The sequence below is a fragment of the Triticum dicoccoides genome, chromosome 1B, assembly GCF_002162155.2.
Source record: "Triticum dicoccoides isolate Atlit2015 ecotype Zavitan chromosome 1B, WEW_v2.0, whole genome shotgun sequence".
Lineage (NCBI taxonomy): Eukaryota > Viridiplantae > Streptophyta > Magnoliopsida > Poales > Poaceae > Triticum > Triticum dicoccoides.
The window spans coordinates 49,870,914-49,878,722 of NC_041381.1; positions in this window are offsets into that span (position 1 = coordinate 49,870,914).

The window sequence follows — 7,809 nt, forward strand, 5'->3', positions numbered from 1 at the left end:
AAGTCGTTTAAAACACATCTCCGGCCACTTCTGTATAAATAACATGTTAATATACATACAACATAACTGATAACTTTACAGTAACTTTTCACCAAAAAAGTGATCAAAACATGTCAACATGAGATCTAGTTTTGAAGTTCTCATCGTGATGGATTTTTTTATGTGAAAATGATTTTTCAATAAAACCGACAGTTTGCAATAAAACATTTTACATCTTTGAAATAGCGAGAATTTACAATGACATCAGGTTTTCTGTGCTCCACTATTTTTGCATGTGAAGAGAATGTTGGAGGAGCCATTTTTATGCCCCGGTAATTTTCATGTAAACCTAATGGTAACTGGAGTACCACATCAGCGCTGCTATACACACGACGTCGTGCGGACGACTTGTGCACGACAGCACATCTCAAGCCGTTCATGGATGCTATCCAGCGCATATCAGCGGTTGGACTGCCAATCGTCCCAGTGTCGTGCATACATCCATCGTCTACATAGCAGTTTCGGTACCACATAGGTGATAACTCATTTAGCCTAAGTCTGATAACTTTTCATTCGAAAAAAAAGTCATCGAAACATACCAACATGGGATCTAGTTTTGGAGGTCTCGTCGCGACGAATCTTTTATGTGAAAACGGTTTTTCAATTGGACCAATGGTTTGAGCTACAAAACATTTTGAAGTTTCAAAATATGGAGAATCTTTGCTAACATCATCTGTTTTGTCTTTTAGTATGCATGCATGCATAGAATTATTAATCATTGCTAGTTGCATGCGATTTTCTCAGGATTAGCTAGCTAGTAAACTCGCATGCATGTGTGATTATTCACACTTGTTGCTTCGATCAGGAGGAGAACGAGAGAAGCGGGAGCCATCGAAGGGATCATGCGGATCTGTTGCTTAACGTCCAGATGACTGGACGTTAGCACAGTCCTATATATAAAACCTTTTATGGTATCAGTAAATTGGTGTGCAAGTTAACAGTCTTTACTTTGTAAGCTGTTTGCCGAGTTTAATAGTTTCTGCATATATCGCGATATTCATTCAGGCAGCCCATTCAGAGTAGCAAACTGCTTTGGTATAAGGGAGCTCCTCTGTAGCTTTAATTTGTGGTATTCGTGTCGATTATATAGATAGCTCTGATCAAGAAATTGCCATCTGATCTGCTCAAAGATCCGCACCTTTTAGCCCTAATATCAGATACTACAGCATAGTAGTACTGTATCTGACAATTTCTCTATGTAGAACTGCAGTATATATTTTTTTACAGAGGGCTGTAGTATATGGCAATTCTTTTTCTATGGAAAAGCAAACTACAGTTCAATAGATGAAGTGAAGAGGGAAAAGAAGTCGCCAAGCAAATAAATGCGGTGGATAACACTCCAGTGCAAAGAGAGCCGTCACCAATAAAATAGGGATTTCTTTCCATGGGCAGAGAGGCAGGTCAACTCGGCCTGTGTAAAGCAGAGTCATCGAGTAGATATAAACATGGACACATTCCGGGCCCAACGGTGCATGTGCCAAACATGTTTATTTAGAAGGCCCATTGTTACGTGCCTACACAGATAATGCAGCAAAGATAAATTCATGTTACTCCTTTTTCATATTATTTTCTCACGTATTACATGTTGTTTTTTTGCCTATTTCGAGAAACCTTGAATAGTAATAAAACACCGTGTTCATATTTTGCACGGGTTATGGTTCATTCAACACTCAATTATCTGTAGAAGTTTGTACAAATCATTGGTTTTTAAAACGTAGTGCAATCTTTTTTTTCATTTAAACTAGTGCAATCATGCACACATGTATTGTTGGGGAACATTGCATGAAAAACAAAACAAAATTTACACACATGCAAGATCTATTTATGAAGATGCATAGCTACGAGAGGGAAGAACATCTTTGTGGAAGATGCATAGCTACGAGAGGGAAGAGCATCTTTGTACCCTTGAAGATCGTTAAGCGGAAGCGTTTATCAACGCAGTTGATGTAGTCGTACACCTTCATGATCTGTCATGATCAAGTATCAAACGTACAACATCTTCGCGTTCAGCTCGATGATGTCCTCGCCTTCTTGATCCAACAAGAGGGGTGAAGTAGTAGATAAGTTTCGGCAGCACGACAGCGTGGGGATGGTGGTGGTGAAGAACAATCTCTGTAGGGCTTTGCCAAGCACAACGGAAACTATGACGGAGGACAAACTAGAGGGGACGGGGTTGTCGGCACACGACTTGATGAATCTTGATGTGTTCCGGGTGCTAGCCCTGCCCCTCTATTTATATGTTGAGCCCTGGGGTCGTTCCTTGGAGAAATAACCTCCTCAAAGTCGGTTTACCCCTCAAGGAAGAGTCCTTCTCGGACTTCCAAGACCAGATGCCACAGTCCTCGCCGTCTGGCCCAGACGCCATGGGCCTCGCCGTCTTCCTTTTGCACGACCTAAAGCCCCGTAGGCCTTACCCCGTAGGCCCAACCATATCATCCTATATATCAAATTTTACCCCACGGACCATTCCGGAGCTCCTCGTCATGTTCGTGATCTCATCCGGGACTCCGAACAACATTCGGTCACCAACATACATAACTCATAAAATACTATATCGTTAACGAACGTTAAGCGTGCGGACCCTATGGGTTTGAGAATGATGTAGACATGACCGAGACACTTCTCCAATCAATAACCAATAGCGGGACCTGGATGCCCATATTGGTTTCTACATATTCTACAAAGATCTTTATCGGTCGAACCTTTATGACAATATACGTAGTTCCCTTTGTCCGTCAGTATGTTACTTGCCCGAGATTCGATCGTCGGTATCTCCATATCTAGTTCAATCTCGTCATCGGCAAGTCTCTTTACTCATTCAATAATGCATCATCCTGTAACTAACTCCTTAGTCACTTTGCTTGCAAGCTTCTTGTGATGCTGTATTACCGAGACGGCCCAGAGATACCTCTCCGTCATACGGAGCGACAAATCCCAGTCTCGATCCATGCCAACCCAACAGACACCTTTGAAGATAACTGTAGATATGCCACTGGAAAAATGTTTATTAATATATTATGTAACAATACAAACATCTGAAAGTAATATGATATCCAAAGCTACCGGATAAGAATGCATAAGAACTTGCCTAATACGATAACAATCATGGTGAGGGATAGAATCATGCATTTTGACCACTCGGCTGCTCGGCCGTGCAATCCAGCAGCTTGCATCAAAAGAATCAACAACAGACGAGTTCGGCATCATCCCTTGCGACGGATGAGGAAGATCAACTGTGTTGGCTTGAAGAAATAGAGCAATAGTGGAACAATAATACAAAAAGACGCCGATGGTGTCGGAGTCCGGGGAGCCGTGTCCACGGACTTGCTGAGAGATTTTAGGTTCGAACTCTGGGGCTCTGGTTCATGGCCTACGCGACCAGACGTGGATGGCGAAGAAGGCTCGGGAGGCGCACGCTAACACAGAGCACGACAAGGACACATGAATTACCCAGGTTCGGGCCACCATGGTGGTGGAAAACCCTACTCCTGCTTGGCTGGGATTGCTTGTGGGCAACAGTGCGCTTGGAGCTACAAGGTGAGGTGAGGAAGAAGAAGATCCTTCTCTACAATGGCTGTCTCGCCCTTCTTATAGTGCCTTGGTCCTCTTCCCTAAAAATATGAGCAGGAAAGGGGGACAAGGGCTCAGGCTTATCCTGGCCAAAGGTGGTCTTCGCTTGCTAAAGGCGTTATCCTGATGTAAGTGTGGGGTCCGCGACGACTCATGTCGTGGATACCGAGCTGTCTTGGTCTTCATACACCCAAGTGGAAAGCTTTGGGACTTGCTTTGGAGGGAGACATACACTGTTTCTCTCTTAACACTGAAGGGGTAAATGGTCTCCGCCGTACCCTGCTACCCTTATCTTGACAGCAGGGCATCACACACGTGACGGGCGCAGGCCTCGCGGCTGGAGCCACGAGGCTACTGATGACTTGGTGGAATCCGCTACGCCTCTCCTGCCGGCGAAGGAACCTTGCAAGGATGGTGCCTCCCAAGGTGGCTTGCTTCCTGGGCGATCACCAGGACGCGCTCAGCAAGTTGCTCCCGCCCTACCGATCCCTCTCCTTGTTGGACATCGGCGATGGGCGCACCTGCTCCCTCTGGTGGGACTCCTGGCTCCCCTGCGGAGTCGTCGCCACGGCATTTCCCTCCCTGGCCTGCTCACTGTTAGAAGGAAGAGGGAGGATTGGTGGAATAATTGTTGTATCGCTTTAAGCCCCGTGGGCATATATATAGGAGTACAAAGACCAACTTGGAGTACAATACAAGGCAGGACCAAATCCTAGTCTATCCTATACTTCCTAATAATCCTTATACTCAACATCCCCCCCGCAGTCACAACAGTAGCGACGCAGACAGTGAGGCTGGAGAAGAATCCGAAGGCAAGCCAACGGACAACCCCTCCCCCCCCCACACACACAATCGTAACGGTCGATGCATCACGGAGTCATGGTTGGAGTGGAAACCGACGAGGTTGCTCAAGCAGGCGGTAGCCCTTTGTGTCGTTTGTCGATGTAGCCGAGAGCGCGGGTGGTGGAGGTAGCCGTGCGAAGAATGCCGTGGTCGATGTCGAGTTGGGGAAGCCGGTGTCGAGGAAGTTGTCGTGGAGCCACGGACGCAAGGAGGCGTCGAGTTAGTCATGGGCGTAGTGGTGTCAAAGTAGTGGTGCGCCAGGAAATAGATGATGTTGACGACGCGTCGCCCCGGGGTTGCCAACCCCGGGGACACATTGTAGACGAAGGCACGTGTCGGTGTTGCCAGCACCGGGCATGCGTAGACGGACGAGGACAAAGTTGACGAAGCGCCGCACTAGGCTTGCCAGGCCCGGGGACACATCATGGACGAAGGCACGCGGCGGTGTTGCCAGCACCGCGCATGCGTAGACTGCGACCCGCACGAGCTATACGCCATGTCGAAGAAGTCGGAGAGGCCAGCAGAGAAGACCTCAACGACAATTGCGGCGTCCATCGACGCAGGGCTGATGTCACGAACGGTGGTCGGAGTAGACGAAGTGGTCGGGGTAGATGACGGCGACGCTGGCGATGGGCTGGTGCTTGGACGAAGACGAAGGGGGTGGACGGGCGGCGGCGGTGGCTGCGGAGGTAGCGGCGGTGGCGGCCAATGAAGAGCGGCGACGGCGGCCTGACGGCGGCGGCAGCGACGACTAGGTTAGGAGTGCGGCGGCGGTGCTCGAAGTAGGCGAAGAACCCGGACAACGTGACGAAGACCGGCGCGGACGGTGGCGTTCCCGCGCCAAGGGAGACGGCACGACGCATCCACGGGAGGTCAACGCACGGTGACGACGGAGTAGACCGCGGGCCGTGGCGCTATGACCCGAAGGGGCGACGCAGCGGCGACGGGCAGGTCGAGGCGACGACAGGAAGACCTCGGGGCGGTGGCGGGGACCACGGGCCGCGGCGCTACGACCCGAAGGGGCGGTGCAGCGACGGAGCGCGAGTCGGTGCAACCGTGGGGATGGCCTCGGGGCGGCGGCTGGTACCACGTATTGTGGCACTACGGCCCGTAGGGGCGACGCAGCGGCGACGCATGAGTCGATGCAGCAGCGAGGAGAACCACGGGGCGACGGTGCTGCGGCCCAACGGGGCGACGCAGCGGAAGCCCGTTGCTCGATCGACGAAGGGGCGCGCTGAACTCGGGGACAATCTTCACGGGACCTGCGGAGGTGCGCGCAACCGACGGGCTAGGTTGGTAGCGCGGCGTAATGGGGCGGATCGCAGCGGCGAGCAGGTGATCAAGCCGCGCGCGCGCGAGGTTGGGGACGCCGCTCGATGCAGGCGTGGTGGTGTCGGAATCTGAGATGAGGCCGGCGACAGCGGGCGGCAGGGCGGCTATGATTGGCCGCAGCATGGCGCGAGGCCGTCGGGTCTGGGTGATGCAGGAGTCCCGGTCGGAGCAGGACGGTGACGGCCGACGTAGATCGACGGGCGGGCCGGCGCACGAACGGCGGCCATGAAGGGCCGCCGCATGACGCAAGGCCGCCTGGTCAGGGCGACTAGCGGGCGGACGTGCGGACGACGGCCGTGAGGGGTCGCCTCTCGCGCGAGGCCACCAGGTAGGTGAAGAGGCCGGCCGGTCGCACCGGTGTCGAAGTAGAGGCGCATGGGGTCGACGACAACGGCGGGTGACGCAAACCGAATCACATTGACCGGAAAACCAAAACGTAGACGCCGATCAAAGCGACCGGCGAGAAAGCGAAAAAAACCCGGAGCAAGGGCTCGGGAAAAGGACTCTCTAGGGAAGCCGGCCAACACGGCCGGCGGACGAACCCTAGGTACGGGCGGCGCAGCCCCCGACGGCGGTCATGGAGGCCGACCGCCCCGAGGGCGGTCCGCGGGGCGGAAGCGGTGGGCGGCGGCTAGGGTTTGGATCGGTTATGCTGATACCATGTTAGAAGGGGGAGAGAGGATTGGTGGAATAGTTGTTGTATTGCTTGAGCCTCGTGGGCATATATATAGGAGTACAAAGACCAGCTTGGAGTACAAGACAATGCAGGACCAAATCCTAGTCTATCCTATACTTCCTAATAATTCTTATACTCAACACTCACCCATGCCACGGACACGAAGGTCACAGTCCATCAGGAGGTGCGTGCGTGTGGCCCCGCCAACTTCCTCGTGCCTCGCCTGATGAGCGTCGGGCGAGGGAAGCTTGCGGACCTCTCCACCCACCTGGAGGCTAAGCCAATTTGAAGCGGTGCTGACGAGCGGCGGCTCTGCCGTGTCTCCAACAACAAAGGAGGGGTGTCGGCTGGCGCCGTGTACAATACAAACTGGCTCGACTTGGCAGTGTCTGTGCACCGTTCGCGATCCTTGTTTGGGGATCGCGCGCCCCCTCCTATGTGAAGTTCTTCTGCTGGCTCTTGGTACAACAGCATATCCATAAACGGGATGTCCTTGTTTTGCAACTCCGCCGACGAGTCCGGTCCGAGGTTACAGAGCGAGGGCGAGCGTCATAGACGAAGTAGTCGAACACGCAAAAGTAGATGACAGAGAGAAGTATGGCGGAGACTAGCTTTATTAATCAATGATCAGGTGTTATAATGATAGCTCCTCATTGCTTTATATAGGGGGTAGGGGGTCAAGGGATAAGTACCCACTTAACCTAAAGTGGGGGAAACGGGAGGGGCCAGCCCGTGCGATACGCACGCGGCCGCCTCCACCCCTCCGGGTGGCCCGGTTTCCCAACACTCCCCCTTGGGTAATTATCCGCATATCCATGTCTCAAAACTCCGAAAAACCCAGTGGGAAAAAATATGGAGAAAGAGCACACAGTATATGTTGTTGTATTGCACGAATTGCCTCTTGAAAAATCTCGTGTGAGAAACATCAGGAAAACTCACTCAAGGGAAAAAGAGTACAATCCACTCAACCATCAAGTTGAGTACTCGATCATCAGAATCGAGATTTTAGCGATGAGTTTGTGAAGTTTCTCCCCCTAAACCTTGCATCTCTCTAAGTCTCATCATACCGATTCCATGCACACACCTCTCTAAGGTTGATGCCGGTAATGATTTAGTGAACATATCAGCAAGATTGTCACAGGACTTAGTATGCAAAACTCTCACCTCGTTCAATTGCTGCAGCTCATGTGCATAGAAGAACTTGGCACTAATATGCTTTGTGAGGTTACTCTTCACATAACCCATCTGGACTTGTGCAACACAAGCAACATTATCTTCATAGATGATGGTAGGGGTTTGTACGGTGTTCAGCCCACATGTCTGCTTAATGTGGCCGATCATCCACTGAA